This window comes from Octopus sinensis, linkage group LG4 (assembly GCF_006345805.1).
Source record: "Octopus sinensis linkage group LG4, ASM634580v1, whole genome shotgun sequence".
NCBI lineage: Eukaryota > Metazoa > Mollusca > Cephalopoda > Octopoda > Octopodidae > Octopus > Octopus sinensis.
The window spans coordinates 87,495,740-87,522,936 of NC_043000.1; the positions used below are offsets into that span (position 1 = coordinate 87,495,740).

The following is a 27,197-nucleotide window of genomic DNA, read 5'->3' on the forward strand; positions in this document are numbered from 1 at the left end:
AGAAACAACAAAAGCTATAAAGCAAATGAAATCCAAACTAAAAATAGAACAGCAACGAACCATGATAAAACGATGGCAAGAAAAGCCCCTTCATGGTAAATACTGCACTAAACTAAACGCAAAAGAAATAGACAAAGAAAAATCCCAGCAATGGTTGAGAAGCTCAGGACTCAAAGCAGAAATAGAGGGATGTTTAATTGCAGCACAAGACCAAAGCCTCCCCACCAGAAATTACCAAAAACATGTAATGAAAAGAAATATTACAAGTAACTGCAGAATATGTGGAGATGGACAAGAAACAATAAATCATATTATCTCTAGCTGCCCAGTCCTGGCTAAGAAGGAATATATTCACAGACATGACAGAGTTGGAACCTACATACATTGGAAGCTATGCCAACATTATGGAATAACAACAGAAAAAAGATGGTATAGGCACACACCAGAAAAGGTCACAGAAAACGAGAAAGCAACCATACTCTGGGATATGCTGATACACACAGATAGAGAAATTAAGGCCAACAGGCCAGATATAGTTGTCAGAGATCATGAAGAAAAAAAATGCTTTCTAATTGATGTATCAATACCGGCTGATGAAAACATGTCTCTAAAAGAAATGGAGAAACTCTCAAAATACAAAGACCTGGAAATAGAGGTAACTAGAATGTGGAATCTGAAAACAGAAACAATTCCTATCATAGTAGGTGCATTAGGCATGATAAAATAATATTCAGACAAATACATAACAAAAACACCAGGACTTACAAACACATATAACATACAGAAAATTGCACTACTAGGCACTGCACACATCCTACGCAGAACACTTTCCATACAATAACCATCAGAGCATCACAACAAATCACAGCACATACCCAAGGCACACAAAGCTGTGCTCGGTAGTGAAGTGAAAGCACGCTATAAAAATAAAACTACTGAATAATAATAATAATAATAATAATAATAATAATAATAATAATAATAATAATAATAATAATAATAATAATAATAAAAAAATAATAATAATAATAATAAGTACTTAATATGAAAAGAGGGAAGAAAGTAGCCTGCAGAAGATTGCGGTTACCATCAGGAGAGACCATGGGTGAACCCGACGTTAGTCAGTATAGCTATTTAGGGATTTTGGAGGTGGATGACATTCTACACAGAGAACGTACTATAAGTACTTGGGGATATGGGAAATGGATAAATTGATGGAGAAAGAAATGAGAGAAAAATTTAAAGTGGAGTACTTGAGCAGACTAAGACTGATCCTTAAGTCAAAATTAAAAGGACGGAATAAGATTGAAGCTACCAACACCTGGGAGGTTTTACTACTTAGATAAGGAGCAGGGGTAATCGCATGGACAGTAGACGAACTAAACAGATTGGACAGAAAGACAAGGAAGTTGCTGAGTAGATATGTGATACTCCATCCAAAAAGTGACACAGACAGACTGTATGTACCAAGAAAAAAGAGGGGGAAGATGATTGATTGGATGCGAACACAACATTAGTGCAGAGGAAAATAACATGGTATGATATGTTAAACATGCCATAGAAACACTAATTTTGGAAGCAAGAAGGTTAGCCTTGTGTAGTGTAGGATGGAAGATTTCAAAGATAAAGCATTGTACAAGAAATTGAGAATGAATGAAACTGAAAATAGATGGATAAAGAAAAGAGTGCATGAAAATTTCATAGAGATGTTAAACATAAAAGTGACAAAGAAAAGAGATGGCTATGGATGACTGGAAGTGATATAAAACCAGAAACGGAGGCTCTAATCTGTGCTGTCAAAGAGAAAGCATTATGATCCAATTACATCAAATACTGAATAAACAACACATCAAAAGTAATAAGTGCAGAATTTGTGGACAAAATGGTGAAACCGTATGGAATATTAACAATCAATGCACGCCACTAGCCTAGAAAGAATATAAGAGACGTCATAACAATATAGCCAGGCTTGTCCATTGGAAACTTTGCAAGAAGTATGGACTTGACAGAGTAAAAAATTGGTACGAACGTAAACCCGAAGGCATCATCAAGAATGATAATGCAAATATCCTATGAGATTTTATGATTTAGTGCAACCATGCGATAGAGAATAGGAAACCAGACTTAGTGTTAATTGAGAAAGAAAGCAAACGATGCTGGATCATAGATATAGCATGCCCAGTTAACAACAAGGTATGCGATAAGGAAGAAAGAAAAGTCGATAGATATGACAGATTAGCTTGGGAGGTGAAGCACTTGTGTTTGATGAAAATGGTGGTAGTAGTACCAATAATTGTCAGAGCCCTGGGAACAGTGAGTAAAAATCTGGAGAACTACATGGAATAAATAGGGGCTACAATAAGGATGGAGCACTTGCAGGAAACAGCACTGCTTGGAACCGCTTGAATATTCCGGATGGTGCTCGAAAAATAAGGGGTGTTGCCTTAGTTCACTGGTAGTGAAAAGCTGGCACCATAGTACATCTCCAGCGTTAGAAGCTGTGGAAAGACAATGGATAATGATGATGATGATAATAATAATAAATAATAATAATAATAATAATAATAATAATAATAATAATAATGATAATAATAATAATAATAATAATAATAATAATAATAATAATAATAATAATGATAATAATAATAATAATAATAATAATAATAATAATCCATTTCCAAAATCTCAAAGTACTTTTAGCCCGTCTCTTCTATCTGCTTCATAAACCCCCCACCTCCACCGACGGTATCGTGAGTCCGTCCATATATTTGATTTTATCTCTCTTCAAGACTAACACACCACACTTTTCAGTGCGAACTCCATTCTGATACCTGCACTCAAAGTATACACCATATCAGCGAGGGAACTGACTTGGGATTCATCTTTACCATAAAGTTTGAGGTCATCCATGAATAACAAATGGCTGACATTTTGTTGGCGGCTTTTGAATACATACCCAGCTATTGCTTTCCTCAGAATCAGTGTTAGTGGTATCAAGCACAGTACAAAGATCACTAGGAACAGGCAGTCTCCTTTGAAGATGCCCCCTCTAATTTCTGCCGTTTCTAAACTTCTTCCGTATGCTGTCAGATCCGTCCTCGAATTCGCCATACATTTTCCAAGCAATCGCTCAACATTCGATGCAATACCAAATAGTTTCATACATTCCATAATCCAAGAATGTGGGATCATATTCTACGCCTTACGATAGTCGATGGCTAAGTTACTTTTCCTCCTCTTGCAGTCTCTAAGTATACTTTTCTCTCTCAGGAGTTGATCCTTGGTACCTCTGCACTTACGCTTGCAACCCTTCTGCTCATGTGGCAGGACTCCATTTTTATCCAGATGTTCGTATTTTGATTCTACGGGTATTCCAGTCAATAACTTTCCCATAAGTGGCAAACAGGATATCAGCCTGTAATTGTCTACCGTATTGCCTTTCCCGCTGTTTTTCAAGCACAGAATTGTCCTACCCAATGTCAACCACTCTGGTGTTACTTGGTCGGCATTTAATAAGGTGTTGAGTTGCGCAACTATTCGTGCATGACGTTCATGAAATCTTTTGAAGCAGTAGCCTTGAACTCCATCTGGTCCTGGGGCCTTCCAGTTGCTCATTTTTTTGTTGATTTCCTTCACATCCCTAACCGATATGACTAGTTCTGCCTGTTTTGGACAGACTACTGTTTGTTTCAGTTCTTGCAACCATTCAGCATCCTTCTTGTGCTCCTTTTCTTTGCTCCAGATGACACTCCAAAACTTTTGACTTTCATAGTTATCTAGTATCAACTTTTCATCTGTACACTCTCTATTTATTTATTTATAGAAACTCTTCTGATCTACTCTGAATAATCTATTCTGGCGGTAACCCTTCATTCTTTGGTCGTTTCTTACTATATTCGCTTCCTTTGCAACGAGTCACTGTTTCAGTTCCTCCATCACCAATTTCCGACCCTTTCTATATTGTCTATATGTATTTTGTATATTATACTTCCTTTTCAGTACCCTGTATGTTTGTTCGCTTTTAGGTCTAACACAGAGATTTCCTTCGAGAGCATGTCTAACCCTGCCTGTATTTTTCTTTTCTACCATGGATCTTTTCTTTTGTCACTTCCATTATGTTTCTTTCTCTTGACATCAACGCCCACGTTTCTACTACAACAATACTTGCTGCTTTGATCAAATTACTTGTTTCTGTGCTGTTGTTTGTTCTAATGTATTTCAGAATTTCATTGAGATTTTTAACTTCTTGGTTCAATTTCCATCGATCAACCTTTTTAAGGTTGTAAATAATGTCACTATCTTGCTCCTGTAGTCTTGCCTTTATTCTGTCGTAGATTGCCTTTTGTTCATCTGTCATGTCACCATTAGTTTTATTGTCTTCTTTTTGATCATCTATATGTCTCATGAAGTAAACTACCACTGCTCCTTTCCTGTGCTATGGGATTACTCATATTAGTAAGAACTGTAATTTTATCGTTATCTCTGCTTCTATTTTCCAAGACCCGTTTTTTGATAGCTTCGAGCTCTACTTCTGTGAACGAACGATTTTTCTTATTACTCTAGCTTGAACACATAGTCTCTGTTCCGTAAGTTAAAACAATCCCTTTTCTCTCCAGTGATCATACATACGTTGTCAGTAACCCCTATTTTCATCTACCGGGCTGCTCGGGTAGTAACACTCCATGACCACAGCATTAATTTACTTGCTCCATCTACGCCGTGTGTGGTGCTGCCGTTCTGGATATCGACGACCTGGAGCCTGACCAGAGTCTCTGAGCATGCCGGGTGGAACACTGTCACCATCAATGGCTTCAGTTTCATGACCATCGTTATTCACAATATTTTGTTTATTCATTGTCAATCATTTGAGGTAGCGATTATCAGGTTGCGCAATTACCAGTGTTTTTATTGTGACACCATCACTAGATGTATCATTAATCAGTCCAGGGGTGCTCTACCAGTTTCCTTTCATTATTATTATTATTATTATTATTATTATTATTATTATTATTATTATTATTATTATTATTATTATTATTATTCAGTAGTTTTATTTTTATAGCGTGCTTTCACTTCACTACCGAGCACAGCTCTGTGTGCCTTGGGTATGTGCAGTGATTTGTTGTGATGCTCTGATGGTTATTGTATGGAAAGTGTTCTGCGTAGGATGTGTGCAGTGCCTAGTAGTGCAATTTTCTGTATGTTATATGTGTTTGTAAGTCCTGGTGTTTTTGTTATGTATTTGTCTGAATATTTTTTTATCATGCCTAATGCACCTACTATGATAGGAATTGTTTCTGTTTTCAGATTCCACATTCTAGTTACCTCTATTTCCAGGTCTTTGTATTTTGAGAGTTTCTCCATTTCTTTTAGAGACACGTTGTCATCTGCCGGTATTAATACATCAATTAGAAAGCATTTTTTTTCTTCATGATCTCTGACAACTATATCTGGTCTGTTGGTCTTAATTTCTCTATCTGTGTGTATCGGCATCTCCCAGAGTATGGTTGCTTTCTCGTTTTCTGTGACCTTTTCTGGTGTGTGCCTATACCATCTTTTTTCTGTTGTTATTCCATAATGTTGGCATAGCTTCCAATGTATGTAGGTTCCAACTCTGTCATGTCTGTGAATATATTCCTTCTTAGCCAGGACTGGGCAGCTAGAGATAATATGATTTATTGTTTCTTGTCCATCTCCACATATTCTGCAGTTACTTGTAATATTTCTTTTCATTACATGTATTTGGTAATTTCTGGTGGGGAGGCTTTGGTCTTGTGCTGCAATTAAAAATCCCTCTGTCTCTGCTTTGAGTCCTGAGCTTCTCAACCATTGCTGGGATTTTTCTTTGTTTATTTCTTTTGCGTTTAGTTTAGTGCAGTATTTACCATGAAGGGGCTTTTCTTGCCATCGTTTTATCATGGTTCGTTGCTGTTCTGTTTTTAGTTTGGATTTCATTTGTTTTATAGCTTTTGTTGTTTCTTCAAAATCTTCTTCTTCTTCTTCGTGTTTATTAGGTGGTATAATTTCTTGTTTGTATTTGTCAGCTTCCTTAAATACTGAGAACAGTTTTTTGTTTTGCTCGTGTTTTGCTGCTATCTGGATCAGTTTTCCTTCCTTCTGAAGTAGATATTTTTGCAGTCCTATGGTGGTTATTTTATAGTAGTTCTCCAGCTGTATAAGGCCTCTACCACCTTCTATACGTTGTATATATAGTCTTTCTATGTCAGATTTTGGGTGATGCATCCTAGACCCTGTCAGTATTTTTCTTGTTTTCCTATCTATTTTGGACAGTTCATTTCGTGTCCAGTTAAGGATATTGTAGCTGTAACTTATAACTGGGACAGCTAAAGTGTTGATACCTATTATCTTGTTTTTAGCATTGAGCTCTGTTTTTAGTATTGATCTAACTCGTCTATAATATTCTTTTTTATTTTCTCTTTCATTTGTGTGCGTTGTGTCTTATCTAGTTCATGGATTCCTAAGTATTTGTAAGTTTGGCTTTGGTCTAATTCTTTTATTTCATTGGTTTTATCTAGTGTGATGTTGTTACTCTTAACTAGTTTTCCTCTTTTCATGGTTACTTTGGCGCATTTTTCTAATCCAAATTTCATATATATTTCTTTGGTAAATCCATGAACTGTCTTTAATAGTGTTTCCAGCTGTTTGTCATTTGCAGCGTATAGTTTTAGGTCATCCATATATAAAAGGTGGCTGATCGTTTTGCTGTAACATTTATATCCGCATCCAGTTCTATTTAGCATATCAGATAGAGGTGACAGTGCCAAGCAGAAAAGGAGTGGAGAGAGCGTGTCTCCCTGGAATATTCCTCTTCTAATGGGGATGTCTTTGGTTTTCATGAGTCCCTCTTTTGTTTGGAGGTGTAGGACTGTTTGCCATTTATTCATAGAGTGCTCTATGAATTTTATGATTGTTGGTGCTACTTTGTTAATGGCTAGTGTTTCGAGGATCCATGTGTGGGGGATGCTATCAAACGCCTTTTTGTAGTCAATCCAGGCCATACTGAGGCCTTTCTTCTTTCTGTGGCTGTCTTCAGTTAGGGCTTTATTAATCATTAGTTAATCTTTACAGTCATATGAGCCTTTGCGGCATCCTTTCTGCTTTTCTGGGAACAGTTTGTTTTCGTCCAGGTGCTTGTTCAGCCTTTGCGATATCACTGCAGTGAATGCCTTGAACATAGTAGGGAGGCAGGTTATTGGTCTGTAGTTTTCTGGTTTTGCTGTTTCATTTGATTTGGGAATTAAGATGGTTTTCCCCTTCGTGAGCCATTCAGGCATTGTCTCTGGCTCTGCTAGTATGCTGTTAAAGTTTTCAGCCAGCTTTTTGTGCATTCCTGTTAGATATTTCAACCAGAAGTTGGGGATCTTGCCATGCCCAGGTGCCTTCCAGTTGCTTAGTTTTTGCAGTGCCTGGGTGACCTCTTCAGTTGTTATGGGGGTCCAAAGTTGTTCAGATGCCGAGTTTTTTATTTTGATACTCCTTTTTTTTGGCTGTTCGTTCGCCGACCATATTTCTCTCCAGAATTCTTCCAATTCTTCTGCCGTTGGTGCTGCAGTGACTTCTATTTTATTTTTCCCAGTTCTTGGTAGAACTTTTTGGGGTTGGAGTTGAACTTTTTGTTCTGTTCAAAGAAGCGTTGGCGTTTCTCGTACCGGCGGATCCTTTGAGCTTTGGCAAGGATATCTTGCTTCAGCTTTTCTTTTATCTCCGGCAAATCTTTTTCTGTGATGTTATATTTGCGGAGCGTTTTTGTTCTCTTTTTGTTGCTCAGTAGCGTTGATTGTTTGCTGATTTCATTAAGAATCGACAGGTCTTTTCTAATTTTTTTTATTTTGTTTTGGATGTTATTTATCCACAGGGTTTGTTTGGGTGGTGGTACTCCTGTTTGGGCGGGTTTGGGTGAGTATCCAGCTTCTTTTGTGGCTGCAGTGGCTGCTGCGTATATCAAGTCATTTAGTTCAGTGATATCACTTTTTTTGTTTCAGTGGCTAGTTCAGTGACGGCTAGGTTTATGCTGTTTATAATTGGTGTTGTTATTTCGTTTATTTTTATTCTTGGGAGGTATGGTCGGTGGTCCATTTTGGGCTCTGTGGTTTTCAGTTCTTTGATTATTTTATCTTTTATATTATCATAATCATTAAGCTCCCCTTCGTTGTTTACATCGTGTTTGTTGGGAATGTTGCGTTTGTCTTCGTGTTTTACAGTTTCAGTGTTTATATTATTGGGCATTGTTGTGTGGCTTCTATCTACATTTTCCTGGTGTATTTTTTCTTTTAAATGTTCTATTTCTATTTCTGATATTTTTTTGGCTTTGAGAATGTATCTTCGTACGCTAGCTAATTTATTAGGGTTCATTGCTGTATCCAAGTCTATATCTCTATTATTTTCCTTCCTTATTTTATATGTATGTGTTGTTGTATTTTCATTTTTTGGGTAGAGCATTGCTGTGAAGTATGCGTGTAAGATAGAAATGTATTCCTCACGTGTCCATTTACGTCTTTTGGGTTTTATTTGCGGGACATGAGGTACAACGTCCGGCCCATTATTTTGACGGTCGTCATTTTCGTAGGGTACCGGTCCGTTTATTTCTGTTGTCACATTATTTCGCACGTGTAGTTTTTCGTACATTTTTTGTTGTAAGTTTAATGTACGTACCGCTCGATTGTTATTCTTGGGTTGAATAGTATCGGTGGCATTTAATTTCTTCGGAGTTCCTTTGTACATGGTGTTTGAGGTCGGGGATGATCGTGATGTTCCACGCATGTTTACATGTGTTGTGTTAGAGGTTGAGATAATATCGAGTCAAAATACATCATTTCGTTTCGAAAATAGTAATAAATTTCAATTAGTATTACTTACTCGGATACAGTCCAATTCTTTGTTAGTAAATCTTTGGCTCCATAGGATGTCCTTGTTTTCGATGTTTGTGGATAGATTTCGGAGCTCTGTATTTTCCTTCTTACATCTTAAACGTCCCCGGTGTTCACTCTCTCCCCGGTGTTCACTCTCTTATTATTATTATTATTATTATTATTATTATTATTATTATTATTATTATTATTATTATTATTATTATTATTATTATTATTATTATTATTATTATTATTATTATTATTCAGTAGTTTTATTTTTATAGCGTGCTTTCACTTCACTACCGAGCGCAGCTCTGTGTGCCTTGGATATGTGCTGTGGTTTGTTTTGATGCTCTGATGGTTACTGTATTGAAAGTGCTTTGCGTAGGATGTGTGCAGTACCTAGTAGTGCAATTTTCTGTATGTTATATGTTTGTAAGTCCTGGTGTTTTCGTTATGTATTTGTATGAATATTTTTTATCATACCTAATGCGCCTGCTATGATAGGAATTGTTTCTGTTTTTAGATTCTACATTCGAATTACCTCTATTTCTAGGTCTTTGTATTTTGAAAGTTTATCCATTTCTTTTAGAGACACGTTGTCATCTGTTGGTATCGATACATCAATTAGAAAGTATTTTTTTCTTCATGATTTCTGACAACTATATCTGGTCTGTTGGCCTTAATTTTTCTATCTGTGTGTATTGGTATATCCCAGAGTATGGTTGCTTTCTCGTTTTCTGTGACCTTTTCTGATGTGTGCCTATACCATCTTTTTTCTGTTATTATTCCATAATGTTGGCATAGCTTCCAGTGTATGTAGGTCCCAACTCTGTCGTGTCTGTGAATACATTCCTTCTTAACCAGGACTGGGCATCCAGTGATAATATGATTTATTGTTTCTTGTCCATCTACACATATTCTGCATTTACTTGTTCTGTTTCTTTTCATTATATGTTTTTCGTAATTTCTGGTGGGGAGGTTTTGGTCTTGTGCTGCAATTAAAAATCCCTCTGTCTCTGCTATCATCATCATCATCATCATCATCACTGATGTCACTGATATTATTGTTTTCATGTGTAGTAGCAGCAGTGGTTGCAGCAACAGCAACAGTAGCAGGGGTGGGGTTGTGGTAAGAATGGTAGTTGGGCTTTATGTTCATGTGCTATCATAATAGTAGTATCTGTAGCATAAGCAGCTGCTCATATTATTATTAATATTATTATTTTTATCAGTATCACCATCACCACCGTTACCGTTGTTTTCATCGTCATTACCATTTCCATTTATTATTAAACGATTTTACTAAATGTTCTTTATTTTGAACTTTTGTCTTGTACTTTTCATAGTCATAAATATGTGGATGTTGATGGAACCAGTTTTGTAGCAGCTTGGTGAATAGATCATATTCTACAGGTCTCTAAATAGATTCGGCAGATGGTGGGGAGGTCAGCCATAGAGACAAAGGAATCTTCGCACCCTTTGGATCAGCAGAGGTCAAATGTGTTTACTACTACTAGTCACCACTGAGAGCGCTGCCTTGGAAAGAAGCAATTCAACCTGTTCTATTTGTAATTACTGCTATAAAACGCAATAATACACACACACACAGATACATATATACTGATATTCACGTCATTGAATTTATTGTTCCTTTGTTTCAGGTTTACTTATGATATTTACTTCAACAATTAGAAAACTAAAGATTTGTTCACGATGACGATTCTCAACATTTCTAGGGAATTAGACATAAATTGATTAACATGAATTTTCTAGACGTAATTAAATATTCTAAATTTGATTAATGAGATTAACATAAATGTTCTAAACATGATTAATCAGATTAACATAAATTCCCCCAAGATAACTGCAGCTTTAAAGCTGAAACATTTTAAAGAGTTTTTAAAAAACAGAAATTAAAGAGGTTAACCTAAATGTTCTAGATAGATTAATTAGATTAACGTGAATATCTTCTATATAATAAAATAGATTAGCATAACTTTTCTAAACACAAATACAGTACTGTAATTTACTAGAGATAGTATATTGTGTAATTGATGTATATAGTTAAAAGAAAAGCCTTTATGAAGGTAATTTACCAGTAAAAAGACACAAAGACGACATATTGCATTAGCCTACATAGATTGTTGTTAAAGCTTCTATCACATTTCAAGAAATCTCAGATTATTTTCTCTCTTCCATTTGATAAGAAGCTTTCCTAAAATATAAAAGCAGCATTAAACATGCTATGTAGGATAATATTGTATCTTGTCTTAGTTTTTATTTATTGGCATCACTATCCATAATTTACCTAAATTTTCACTTGCATTTCTTAAAGAACATAAAAATATTTCTACCAGACTAGCATTAACTTTCTAGACATTATTAAAAAGATCAAAACTTTGGTATACATAATTAAGACAGTATTTAGTTAAAATAGTCATCCATGTATCATACGTAACGTATGCATACTGTCAATGGCCCATTTACGGTTACAATACCTGTAATTGTAGGAGCACTTGGAGTGATAAAAAAAAAGGAACTGAATATTATTTAAGAATGATTCCTGGCTTACCATCCATGCAGGAAGTGCAAAAGAATGCCTTAACTGGTATGTCACATGTACTGAGAACAGCATTGTCGCCGTGAATTTCCTTTCCTTTTATTTTCTTTGTTTACTTTTTAATTTTTCATTTTTTCCGTTTTTTCTCTATCCTTTTCCCTCCTTTTTCTTTATCATATCAAATAGTAAATGAACAATCTGGCGTGTTTATTTTAATGGCTTTCCACTGTATACAGTGTGTTTCTCTGCCTTAGATGTTAGGAAGAGATTTGACATGAAATGGAAACAGAATAATAATAATAATAATAATAATAATAATAATAATAATAATAATAATAATAATAATAATAATAACAATGATGATGATAAATAAATAAATAAATAAATAAGAAGAGCGAATTGTAATAGAGATTGTTTATTGAATGTATTGAACAATATTTCGACAGCCCGTCTGTCTTTTTTGCGCTCTTATTGTTTCGTGAAGAGTTACGTATATCTTTATAAACTAATAATAATAGTAATAACAATAATAATAATAATAATAATAATAATAATAATAATAATAATAATAATAATAATAATAATAATAATAATAATAATGATGATGATGATGATGATAATAATAATAATAATAATATAATAATAATAATAATATAATAATAATAATAATAATAATAATAATAATAATGATGATGATAAATAAATAAATAAGAAGAGCGAATTGTAATAGAGATTGTTTATTGAATGTATTGAACAATATTTCGACAGGCCGTCTGTCTTTTTTTTGCGCTCTTATTGTTTCGTGAAGAGTTACGTATATCTTTATAAACTAATAATAATAATAATAATAATAATAATAATAATAATAATATAATAATAATGATAAGATAATGATAATAATATAATAATAATAATAATATATAATAATAATAATAATAATAATAATAATAATAATAATAATAATAATAATAATAATAATATAATAATAATAATGATAATGATAATATAATAATAATAATGATAATAATAATAATAATAATAATAATAATAATAAAATAATAATAATAATAATAATAATAATAATAATAATAATAAAACCCCAAAATGGCAGAAATTCAAAAGATAGTGCTCATGGGAACTGCTCATATCCTACGCAAAATACTCTCTATGTAATCCCAAGGTTTAAAACAAACTTTTTATTTATTTATTTATTTATTTATTTTTTTTTTTTTTATGTATTAGACATTCACTAGTACAACACCCCCCCCCAAGTATATGGCACAGAACTTCCAACCTGTTGTCTCTTGAGGTTTCTGGGTGAGACTTGGAGCCAACTTGTACAGACATAAAGCAAAAGTCAAACATAGAATAATAATAATAATAATAATAATAATAATAATAATAATAATAATAATAATAATAATAATGATGATAATAATAATAACAATAATAAAGAAATGGCATGGAGAAAAAAAATTCACGGTCAGTTTTGCAAAGATAGATGCAGAAAGTAGGTGAAGTGATTTGAAAGTAGAAATAGTAGTAATGCGGCTCAAAAAAAGCAAGTATTAAGGACAAACTATCTGAAGTGCCGAATGGACAAAACCACCAAGAACGAAAAATTCAGATTGTGTGGTGAGAGGATAAAACAGTGTGGCACATGGGTAGTGAGTGCCCTAATTTGGCACAACGTGAATTCAAAAGGCGATATGACAATGTGGCAAGAATGATCCGTTCTTATTACCTAGAAAGATCAAAGACGTGGTATGACCAAATTCCAGAAGAAAAACATACTTGATAATTGACCTAGCATGTCCTGGTGACAACAGGGTTGAAAAGGAAGAAGATAAAGGGAACAAATATGATGAATTGAGGTGGGAAATACGCAGGTTATGGGCAATGAAGGAAGATGTGATAGCAGTACCGACTACCAATATGGGTCAAAAAGATTGGAACGAATGTAATGTTAGAACACCTACAAAAATCATCATTGCTTGGAATTACAAGAGTATTCGCAGTGTTCTTGACGCATAATCAGTAAACACATGCCACTTTAGTCTGCTGGCTGTGGACAGCTGACATTTTCCATCATACCTAGCAAAATAAAGCTGGAATTTTTCACGCTAGAAAACTAAGTGAATTACAATGGCGATAAATGAAAGCAAGAAAAATAATAATTGTATTTAGAATACGGCGCTCAAAATTCGATACAGAAAAATATTAACTTCATCTACAACTAGAACAATAAAGCAAAAAGGAGAAAAAAAAAGAAAAAGAAAAGAAAAATTTAACTGCAAGACGATGAAAATATTTTGAAAAGAAAAGTAGAAAAGAAAATTTATAAGAATTTAATGAACGACATTATAACAAAACCAGTTACCTCTCTTCAAGGGAACCAAGAGATATAAAGTAAAAGCTGAGTAAGCGTACAACTGCAAGGCGAGGTTGAGACAATAAATGAAAGTATTTAAAAGTCAACAACTAAATTGTTAATAATATATAAAATGTCATGCTCAGATATTGACAGGAAAATCATTGGCATAGCCAGTGGTTGGTATGACTCTGCACAGCGGTAGTCGTTAGAGAAAAAATAAGGAAAGAACTTGATCAATTGAGAATTCCTGAAACTGAAGGGTATTTTAGTTCAGTTTAAGACCAACACTTTCCACCACAAAAATATAATGAAATAGTATTTCCTTATATTATGAAGAAAAAGGTGGCGAACTGGCAGAATTGTTACCGCACCGGACGAAATGCTTAGCAGCATTTCTTCCGACTTTACGTTCCGAGGTCAAATGCAGCCGGTATCTACTTAGTCTTTCATTTGTTCAGGGTCAATAAAATAAGTGCCAGTTGAACACTGGGGTCGATGTAATCAAATTTTCCCCTCTTCCGAAATTGTTAGCTATTATGCAGAATAAAGTAGCAAATGGGTGGAATCATTGGTTCGGTAGACAAAAGTATTTAGCAGTATTTCTTGCTCTCTCTCTCTCTCCCTCTCTCTCTCTCTTTCTCTCTCTTTCTCAGAGTTCAAATTACGCCGAGATCGACTTTGCCTTTTATCATTTCAGTGTCGATAAAGTCACGCTTGAATCCTAACCTTCCAAATTTCAGGCCTTGTGCCCATAGCAGAAAGGACTACTACTACTACTACTACTACTACTACTACTACTACTACTATCATTATTATTCGGGATCGATGAATTAAGTACCAGTGATTCACTCAACAAACGGCTATGATGCTCCCCCACTACTTCTACTCGTGATCAGAGATGCACATATCGTCAACCACTAAGGGATATGCTCAACTGGTTATGGTCAAACAACTGACAAACAAATCTGTGATATTGGGCAGAATATTTGCTGTAGCCCATCTTCTATACCAAGTCAAAACAATGTACATGATAACACTTCCAGTCAGTTAAACTCAGAAGCCATGAGAGTCACAGCCTGGCACTGCATCAGGACATTTATTATTATTATTATTATTATTATTATTATTATTATTATTATTATTATTATTATTATTATTATTCTATGTTTGACTTTTGCTTTATGTGTATGCAAGTTGGCTCCAAGTCTCACCCAGAGACCTCAAGAGACAGCAGGTTGGAAGTTCTGTGCCATATATTTGGGGTTTTTTTTTTGTGTTGTACTAGTGAATGTCTAATACATAAAAAAATAATAAATAAATAAATAAAATAAAATAAAATAAAATAAATAAATAAATAAATTTAAAAAAAGTTTGTTTTAAACCTTGGGATTACATAGAGAGTATTTTGCGTAGGATATGAGCAGTTCCCATGAGCACTATCTTTTGAATTTCTGCCATTTTGGGGTTTCCTGGTATCTGAGTTAGGTAGCAATTATTCCCTTTCGCTATCATTCCCAGGGCACCTATGACAACAGGTATTGTTTTAGTCTTCAGCTTCCACATTTTGCTGTCAAGATCTTTATATTTGCTCAGTTTTTGGTAGGTCTTGACAGATACGTTTATTATTATTATTATTATTGTTATTATTATTATTATTATTATTATTATTATTATTATTATTATTATATTATTATATTATTATTATTATATTATTATTATTATTATTATTATTATTTTTATTATTATTATTATTATTATTATATTATATTATTATTATTATTATTATTATTATTATTTTTATATTATTATTATTATGCGATAAAAACTCACTGCTTATTTTGTTGGGTGTGATGGAAAGTGTCAGCTGTCCGCAGCCAGCAAGAGGTCACTTCTCCTTATCCATAGCCATCGATCCTCTGTATCTGTCTTGGCGTTCACATCTCTTATAAACTGGCCGTATATTTCCTTTACCTTCTATGCTTTTTTTTGTTCATTTGTTCATTTCTGATCATAGTAGTCTGTTTTCCTATGGCAACTGATCAAACCCCTCCGACCCTTTCTTCTGGACAAGTACAGCCTATCGGTGTCAAACTTAGGGTGGAAGGCTCCGTGTACTGTCAAAAGTTTTCTGGTCTTGGTATCCATTGTCTTCATTTCTCGCTTTTGCCATTTTGTAATTCTCGCTCCAAATCGAAATGATGTTATCGCCCTCGTATTAACTGCTTGGATTTTATTTCATCCAGTCAATTTTGAGCGCATTACCAGCCTGAGTCTTCGGAGATACTCCATCCTCAGTTGCTCTTTTATTTCCTCTTCCATTATCTCGTTGAACTCATTATCCTCCTCCTCCTCCTCATTATTATTATTATTATTATTTTATTATTATTATTATTATTATTATTTTATTATTATTATTATTATATTATTATTATTATTATTATTATTATTATTATTATTATTATTATTATTATTATTATTATTATTATCATTATTATTATTATTATTATTATTATTATTATTATTTTATTATTGTTGTTGTTATTATTATTATTATTATTATTGTTGTTATTATTATTATTATTATTATTATTATTATTATTATTATTATTATTATTATTATTAAGGCAGTGCCTTAATTTTACGCCATCAGAGTTTATCTTCCGGCCTCTCTTCATAGTTTGTACTGACTGCACACTTATCTGCTCCAAATTGCATTCCAGTGTCTTTATTGAATATTCTCACTGTCTGGATTAGAGAATCCAGGTTTGTCTCATTTTTAGTATATACTTGAGATCATCCATATAAAGTAGGTGATTTATTTTTATTTTGGTTTTGAAAAACTCATGGGACGCAGGCCCGGATTTTCTCAGAATATTTGTCAGAAAGATTAGCGCAATGACGAACATTAACGGAGAGAGCGAGTTTCTTGGAAAACGCCCTTGCATATTTTCACGTTACCTAGCAGTTCATTTGCACTTCTCTCATTACTTTCTCCAAGAAGTTGCTTATCTTCTCATTGACTCCAAGCGTCCCCAGACATTTCAAGAATCAGCTGTGTAGGGCACTGTCGTAGGCCTTCCTGTAATCAATCCATCTAATAGCTAGATTCTTCCTCCTTAGTCGTACCTCATTTAATGCTGTCTAAGTGCAACGAGCTGGTAGAATCGTTGGAACACCGGGAAAATGCTTAGTAGCGTTTAGTCTATTTTCACGTTCTGAGTTCAAATGCCGCCGGGATCGACTTTGTTTTTCATCTCATCAGGATCGATAAAATAAGTACTAATTGAACCCTGGGATCGAGGCAATCGACTTAATTCCTTCCAAAAAATGCTCACCTTGTGCCAAAATTTGAAATCAATATTTTACTGTCTATGAAAAGCAGACCAATAGTTCCTCTTGATTACTGCCAACATTCTTTTGGGTCTTCTGTCAGTAGGCTCTCCTCTTCCAGAAAATTATACACCTCTAATAATTTCCAGAGTTATACTCAACAATTAATAAGTCTATAATTGCTAACTTCTCCTCGCCTTTCTTTGTCCTTCTGTGTGAGCCCTGTCCTTCTTTTGTCATCCTTGTTGATGTTCTATTTTCTATGCAGTCAATAAAAAGCAGCCAGTTTCCATTCGACTATTTCCATCTCTAGGTCCTTTTATTTAGCAAATATTTCGAACTTTTTAACTTAGCTGGTACGGTCATATTTATTAGATAGTAGGCATTTTGTCGATGATCTTTAATAACAAAATCAGATCTATTGACATTTACCTGCCTGTCAGTATGGATTATTATTATTATTATTATTATTATTATTATTATTATTATTATTATTATTATTATTATTATTAAATTTTAGCGTGATTTCGGGGCATTTTAGTTACTAGCCGAGTCTCTACCTGAGCCCTAAGGCTAGTAACTGTGTTATAACGTTACGAATTTTCTCAAAGAATGGGGTGTTGAGGTTAGTGCAATCTTTTGAACATCCTGTATATTTGATTTCCCAGATATTTTATAAATGAAGATTGAAGATCCCTTTTTAACCATGCTTAGTGCTCCTACTATAACTGGTAGAGTAAATGTTTTCGGTTTCCACATTCTGCTGATTTCTATCTCTAGATCCTTTTATTTAGCTAATTTTTCGAATTCTTTAATTGAGCTATTCCTATCTGATGGTACTGTCTTATATATTAGATAGCAGACACTTTGTCGACGATCTTTGATAATAATATGAGGTCTATTGGCATTTATTTGTCTATCACTATGGATTGTTATTATTATTTACTCTTTTACTTGTTTCAGTTATTTGACTGCGACCATGCTGGAGCACCGCCTTTAGTCGAGCAAATCGACTTCAGAACTTATTCTTTAGAAACCTAGTACTTATTCTATCGGTCACTTTTGCCGAACCGCTAAGTTACGGGGACGTAAACACACCACCATCGGTTGTCAAGCGATGTTGGAGGGACAAACACAGACACACAAACATACACACACACATACATATATACATACATATATACGACGAGCTTCTTTCAGTTTCTGTCTACCAAATCCACTCACAAGGCTTTGGTCGGCCCGAGACTATAGCAGAAGACACTTGCCCAAGGTGCCACGCAGTGAGAATGAACCCGGAACCATGTGGTTGGTAAGCAAGCTACTTACCACACAGCCACTCCTGCGCCTATAATTACTATTCTTCTTCTTCTTCTTCTTCTTCTTCTCTTCTTCTTCTTCTTATTATTATTATTATTATTATTATTATTATTATTATTATTATTATTATTATTATTATTATTATTATTATTATTATTATTATTAAGGCAGCAGTCTTGAAGAATCATGAGCACCTAGGAGAAAATGCTTAGCAGTATTTTCTCCGGCTCTGTAGGTGTTCTGAATTCAAATGCCGCAAAGGTTAAATTTACTTTTCATCCTTTCGAGATCGATAAAATAAAATACTAGCCAAGTACTGATGAATTCCTTCCCTGATAATTGGAGGTCTTGAACCAAAATTTAAGACAATTATATCATGCAAAATATAACTGCAGAATTTTTGGAGATGATTAACTAGCTATCAGCTATATTATTTCTAGCTGCCAAAAAAAAACGAATGTTTGAGTGTTAGTATGTGTGTGTGTGTGTGTGTGTGTGTGTGTGTGTGTGTGTGTGTGTGTGTGTGTGTGTATGCGTGCGCGTGCGTGTGTGTGTGCGTGCGTGTGTGTTTGCGCGCGCATGTTGAATTGAGGCTATGGGAAACTCAGGCAGTTATGATTGCTTTTCCAAAGGAGAAAGAGAAATGTCTTCTAATAGATATATCACTTCCACAAAAGGTGTTATATCGTTGCATCAAAATGAATAACTTGTCGAAAGATAAATATCTGGAGACAGAGATAACCAAAATATAATGATTAAAAGCAAAAACAAACTCTAATAAATGTCTCGAGAATCTAAAAAATAAGGAATCTTATAAATAAATACATTTCTCCAAGAGGAAGACTTTTACATATCTACAACATACAAATGATAGTAGCTGTACGTACTGTGCACAGATAAATTAGAACGCTTTCATCACAATAGGGAAACACAAAAACAAATCTAAACTCGTAGTCTATCCAAAGTATACAGAACTTTATGCGGTTGTGCTGTCATCTCACGCGTTAAGAAAAAAGAGCAATGAAATACCTACATATTAACACTCTACGGTTAAATGCGTGGCGTTGTTACGTTATTAGTTGAAGAGGAAGGCAAAGAGAAACAAAGAGGAGAATGGTTAGCGGTAATAGCTTGGAGAAATGGATGGTTACTTATTGATGTGAAAATAAAATAAATAGCTAACCAATGTCAAGGTAGAAGAGGTTACAATTGCATAACAATACATATAGTTTTCTTTTACAACTGCGCATTTAGTTCTATCTATGTGGACTTTATAACATCTCAGCATAGGAAAAACCACAATTTCAAAATAGTGTATTTCCTGATACATTTAAAACTTCCAACAATCTCAGTGTTTTTTTTTTAAATAACCGTATCAAGATTTGTTAAAACTTTTCCAATAAACTCAATCAGAGTAATATTATAGATAACGCCTTCGATTTTGTTCCTTAGATAAGATTGTTTTCTTCTTGACATAAAATTAAAAAAATAATAATAATAACTGGGAAGACCTAAGAATATAACTTTCAGAGATGTTATTTCTTGGAATTTACCTTCTATACCACCATCTCAAGAACCAAATGCTACTGCAACTACATAAAATTCCATCTTACAATTTAAAAATAACCCTGGAATTTCCACTAGGACGACTAATTAATAAATAGTTTTTTTCTTTATTCCCCACAAGGACACGACAAAATTATTTTACCAAAACAATGAATGGTGGGTATTATTGCAAAATTGCTTATTTCAAAAGAAAAAAACATCAGGCAACGAAAGACAGCAGTATAAAACATCTGTTAAGGGCTTGTCAAAGGATTCTACACTTCCAGGATTATACTTACCACAAAAGAAAATAGACCACAGCGCATGTGTGAGTAGGATAGCAACTGTCGCCTATCTTTTGTAAAATTTACAGGAGGAGAGCACGCTCTCTGCACCTCACATTTCTCTTTACATTAATGGGAGTTTGACCGCGGTGCAAACTATCTAGTCTCATGTTTTTCAATCAAGCCCACCATGTAACATTTCGCTTTAGACACCAGAAAATTATCTCTCTGTCGAAGGAATAAGGTTGGCAATTGTAAAGAAAGATTCGACTGGCAACCAGAACCGTCCAACATGAAACAGCGGATATTCGACTGCACAAGTCAGTCAGGTTCGGACAGAGAAGTGTGCAGAATTGTTTCGTCACTCTATGTTCAGATGTTCAGGACTGCCTGTAAAGTGTATGACTGCTAAATTATGCCGTCAGGTAACAATGTAGTGCCAAAAACTTCTGGAAGTTGTCCAAAAGGAAAGCGGGCTCGAGCCGTTTCGCATCTCTTGGATTTATAGCTTCATCTCTGAACATACTGTCATGGTGTCTGTTGACAGAACTATCTGTTCCCCATTTTATGAAGTCAAGTATGCCAGAAGGTTTGATCTTGTGCACCTCCTCTTCCTTCAGTACATCAATGATCGATTTGCTATCACGTCCACGAACACGCATACTTAAGATACTACTCTCCATTCTTCTCTAATCTCTCGAAAACATCATCATGTATGCTACAAACCCATTATGGAATGCAATACATGGCGTGCCACTAGTTGTACTGCCTGACTACGAGCTCCTGAAACACACTACCTTATTGCACGATCCATACAAGTTCCATCGACGCTAATATTTAAATGAATAATACATTTTTGCGGCTACGTTTGTGACTTTCATTGTTACTAGTATTGATGTTACACCTGCTACTGTTGGAATTGCTACTGCTGTTTTTTTTTTGCCAAGCTTTCTAATAGTCGTGGCGCTTATAGTGTGTTTGAGGGTGATAAGGGTGTTGAATATTGAACATAAACTTCAGTTACCAATTTTTTCTATTAATGTCGCTGTTACTGCATTCAACAACACTGACACCTGTTGTTGATATTATTGGTGTTTGCTGTTGTTGCTGTTCGGAATCCCACCACCACCGTCACATAACAGTTGCGTTTCTGAAGGGAATGTGCTCAGGCTGTATAGATCCGATTCTGGGTCCAAACCTTTAAGTAGCTTAGGATATATATATATATATACATACATATATATATATATATATATATATATATATATATATATATTATATATATATATATATATATATATATATATATATATATATATATATAGATATATATATATATATATATCTGTAAATGTAATATGGCCGGATAACTGAAGAGATGGCGGCGTGGATTTCCACCTCGGCATCTGAAACTCGGAGTTTTATCATGGCTACCGAATAATTATCACATATTACATTTAGAGATAAATTCTTCTATTTACATAATATCGAGGTCTCTTTCTTTCTTTTGTTGCCTTACCATTTTTATTAATATATATCAATGTGACCGGAGTCAGCCGCTCGAAAATTTCTGTTTCTGTCTATGAAAATTACCCTCTATGTATGTAAGATGAAGTTGAAGTTCAAAGGAACATCAATTTAAACAATTGATGGAAAACAATGCAAGTATCTGAAAACAATGACACACAATGCGACTATTTGGAATCTAGGAGCAAAATACAGCTATTTTCCATCAACAAATATAGAACGAATGTTAAATTGAGAGATTAGTTGGAAGAGGAGGAAGGAGCTACGACAAAATTGTGAATAATATCTGAAAATATATTCATAAATTTTCCCATAAGACAAATTAATTTACGGGCCAATAGGTGCTATGATTTAATAATATCGACGTGGACTACGGAACAACTCAGTAATAGCTTAAAGAGAAGTCTAAGGGTTTTAATCACTTTATGGGATCCAAATTATCCACTCTAGATATTTTTATTATTTGAGCGACAAATAATAAAGCAGAAAGTAAAATATTGAGAAATAATGGAAGTTAGGAAGAGATTGTCAGACACTTCTTTTTAGATGTAATGTCTTGCAAAATTAGAGCATGGAAAAAAATCAATAGAAAATATATTGATTAACGGAATATATGGAAAATATATTGATTAGCGGAAATCTTTTGACAATGTTACCCACATATGGATTTCGTAAACAATAACGTTGGGTAAGCTAGTACAATTATATGCAGATAAATCAAACATGCCAATAGCAAGTCGGAAACTCATGTACACATGAAAATAAAAGAAGAAATTCAGAACAAAACCAATATGTATTAATGGATATTTCTTTTCTCAATCTACTGCTTTGTAATACCAGCTTTCTTTTATCAGCGTGTTAAACTTAACTGAATGTGAAGGTATGTTCAGTGCGGTTGGACAATTGACCATTTTCTAAATATGAATGTCCAGAACGTTAGCAATTTTATATCAAAACAAACTGAAAATCTTACTGAAAAAGTCTTACGGACTGTGGGTAAATTAGCATAAAAATAAAGGAAGAAACGAGCTAGACCTATTAAAGAAAGGAAAGCTCGATACAAAAATACAATTCCTTAATAACGTGCGATAAACGGAAATAAAATAATCAGAAAGAAGGCATCTCTCTCTCTCCTCTCTCTCTCTCTCTCTCTCTCTCTCTCTCTCTATCTATCTATCTATCTAGACAATCAAACACACATATAAATGTGTATGTGTGTGTGTGTATGCATGTCTGATAAGCATATCTGTTGATTCTTTATAACATGTGTCAAATTACAGAACTCAATACGTAAAAAGTAGACTGTTCTTTAATACATTGCAACTGAAAATGAAAGGCTCCATATCGTCAGTACTCCCGCGCTTTCATGTAAATGGTGATCAGATTTCTGTTTTTACTCGAATTTTCCGATAGTTCAATGGGGAAAAATGTAACTTCGAGCAGTTGCATGAAAATCGAATCTTGAGACAAACTCCAGTTTCAGTGTGTGTATGTGTGTGTGTCTGTGTGTGTATGTGTGTGTGTGTGTGAGTGTATATATATATATATATATACAAGGTGCGATGGGTAAATTGTCGCAATTTTATATTTTTAATTTCGAGCATGCACATTGTTTGTTTTTTATTTTGTCAACTGCATAGTATAGTAGGGACAGTTGGACACTGTCTGTGAGCAAAACAGTACTATGATTTCCAGAGATTTTGGAAACGACATGCTGTACTACTTGGCATTCGCGCCAGAAGCTCCATTTTCAGAGTGTTTGGGTGTCAGTCTGAGGACAGTGCATTCTAAAGACATGTACCGAGAGTGATAAATATCCCACCAGTTTGCCATCACTCATTCCTTCCTTATTCATCTATCACCCTTCCTTTCTCATTGTTATGTAGTGACGGGGAAAAACACAAGAATACTATTCTAGTAGATAGAAACTAAAATTAGCCGTCATAGTGTATATATATATATTGAGATTGAACACAGAATTACTGGTTACAGAGCGGAGCTTTTAGCCCTACACCCATGCCAGTAACTTCATTATTGATGTAATTTTTAAAAAATACCATCCGTAGTTCACATGAACAATAAATTCAACCTATTCTTGTGAACTTTTCTCTCATCTGAAAATAAAGATGGAATTAAGATTTGTTAAAGTTTTATCAATAGAACCAACCAGTGCCAAAATAACATTATTGAAAGATCATATCTGCGATTTTGTTTCATTGTTAAATTTGTTTAAATCTTACGTGACACGAAAAATAATAGTTAACGACAATTGGTGTTTTGAATTTTATTGCATTGAGAATATACTACGTATGAGTGCGTTCCCAATATGTTATTTTCTGTATGTTACATATATTCGTATGTTATGAGGTTTGGTTATGTATTATGTTTTTGACCGTTCCCATTTGATCTAGTTATACATTTATATAACTGGAATATAATTTTCAGAGGTGTTCCCTCATAAGATTGCGCATTCATTTCTACGCGAAGTTCCACGAGAACTTCAAACCTTCACAACGATAAAATATTTACTAAAAAATAAAATTTCGAAGACCCTTCTATATTTGACAGTCTTCTAGGAATTTTCAACCATGTTACAGTTTTCAAAAATAATTGAAATTGCTGTGGATACTGATAGTGAAATATTAACGCTGATAAAATGCTTTCCCGAGAACAAGAAAACACTTCTTGTGAAAGGGCTTTTAGTGGCCTCAAAATGAATAAATAAAAAAAGAAAATCATTATATATTTCAATATCTCAATACTTGAAAATATTTAACACTAAAATGTATTAGCATGTCAGGTACACATATTTTGGTATGTATGGCTAAGCTTCTATTTTGTCGAGTTACAAATGTTTAAGTATACCTTCAATAACACGCACATAAATACATGTGCACACACATATTAGTGTGTATATGTATGTATGTACCTGTGTATGTATGCATGTATGCATGCATGTGTGTGTATATATACATATGTACATATATATATTTATACGCATACACACGCGTACACACATTTATGTATATAATATATATACTGGTATACATACATATGTACGTACGTACGTAAGTACGTACGCATGTACATGGCTATCAAGTTGAAATCTAAATTGTCATAAAATGTTTTTCTATATTCTTAGATTCTTAGAATAAAACTTGAATATACATAGATAGATATACGAACATATTTACATGCATATAGAAATAAATACTTATATATATATATATAGGGAGAGTTTACGAAAAAAACAAACAGATGTATTAGTATAACGCTCTCTCTCCCTCTCTCTCTCTTTATATATATATATATATATATATATATGTATATAAACACAATTACACTAATAAAATGCATTAAATATGTATAGATAATGTACTATCTGGTTAACCGCAAGGGGTCGCTCTATAAATATGACGTATGTAATTGCTACTTATTTAATGGACACCAAATTTATAAGAAAGTTTTTTGCTACAAATTGCAGATTAAATTTCACATGCACACTCATACACACGCACAAACACAGCACACACATACACACACACACCCACACACACCCACAAACATACATAAACACTCACATACAAATACACACATTTACAGATATAGCCGAGTGGTAAGTAGCTTGCTTACCAATCAAATGGTTCCGGGTTCAGTCCCACTGCGTGGCACCTTGGGCAAGTGTCTTCTGCTATAGCCTGGGGCCGACCAAAGCCTTTTGAGTAGATTTGGTAGTCGGAAACTGAAAGAAGCCCGTGTATATATATATATATATATATGACTTTACACATCACATCACATATGATGTGCCATACTAATACACACACCAACTAATACATACTAATACGTACTAATACATACTAGTACATACTAATACTTACACCAACCCTATACATACACACGTCCAGACCCCGATAAGCACTTATACTCTCTCACACACACACACACACACCTATACATACCAATACGTACTAATACATACTAATACATACTAATACATACACCAACCCATACATACGCACGTCCAGACCAATCTTACGCACTAATACTCTCTCAACACACACACACACACACACACCCTTATACATACTAATACATACACCAACCCTATACATACACACATCCAGACCCCTCCCACGCACTTTAGCTGGTCCCTCAACCCGTTTATCAACCCTATTATCTCCCCTTATTTCGCTCTCGCGTCTCATGTTTGATCTTTGACCTCTGGCCGAAATCAGATCGCCATGTTGATTCGTTAGCTACTGCACGCATTTTTTTTCTCTCCTTCTTTCTGTGTTTTTCTCTCTCTGTGTTTTTCTCTCTCTGTGTATCTTTCTGTTGAAGAGCGTAGGCTCGAAACGTTAAAGACTTGTTTTATTTATATTTCCTGAGCGCCATACTAATACAATTGTTCGTTTGTTTTCCACCTGCCTTCGTCTTTTGTTATTTTCATAAAGCTTCCCGTTATATATTATGCGCTCACGTGGTCTCACTTTCATCTATTTCTTACCAATACCACTATCAACACTTACCTCTACTTGGATTTTCTTTACCTCTTGGATACTTACCATTGGCTGCACCTCTCTTTCGCGGATCAAAGTGACTTTGCATTGATGTGAAATCCTTAAAAATATACCACGACGTCTACACATTTCTCACCTTGAACTTTCAACCTTGAACTTGTTCGCATAAACTGTCCCGTTTGTTGTATTTTTATTTTCTCTTATATTACCACTTTTTTTACATTCATTTCATGCTTCCACATTTTCCTGAATTTTTGTTCTCCTTTCCGTCTTTCTTCCCTCTCTGGATGTCCATACTCCGTTTCCTCTGCCTGCACCCCCCTTTTTTTGCCTCCCCCTTCTCTGCTTCCCTTCTTTCTTTCCCTTTTCCGTTTGCCAGTCTTTTCTGCCCCTATCGCTTACTTATCTAGTTTTTTCATACGATTATTATTTTTTTGTTTTTTTGAACGTTTGTTTTTACCCCTTTTTTCGCTATCCCTTTTTTTCTATTTTTTTCATACGATAATTTTTGTTTTTTGTTTTTTTTTGTTTTTTCGAACGTTTTTTTTCCGCTATCCCATCATGCCGGATCCTAGGTCCTACCTCCTCACCCTCCATCACCCTTTGAAGGATCATCTACGTTCGCTTCCTGTATATTGCCTTCAGCCCTCCGTTAATCTCGCTCTACTTCTTTTTAAAAAAACCCGCTTCTCTAGCCATGTCTCTTTCCTAAGCCGCTGCCTACATCACCGACTCATCCCTAAAGGTTTCCGCCTCCACTTCCACCCTGCTCTCCACTCGGATTCTTCCATCTTACCCATACTCCGCACCACATCTTACCGCCTTATGCGGGCCACCATTCGCTCCAATCTCTCCAAACTACAT

General features: G+C 34.4%; 1 protein-coding gene across 4 annotated transcripts in view; it reads left to right on the plus strand.

Moving 5' to 3' along the window:
• The window catches only part of LOC115210951 (nociceptin receptor-like), a 178,982-nt gene that overhangs the window by 30,555 nt on the left and 121,230 nt on the right, over positions 1–27,197 (plus strand). The window lies entirely within an intron of this gene.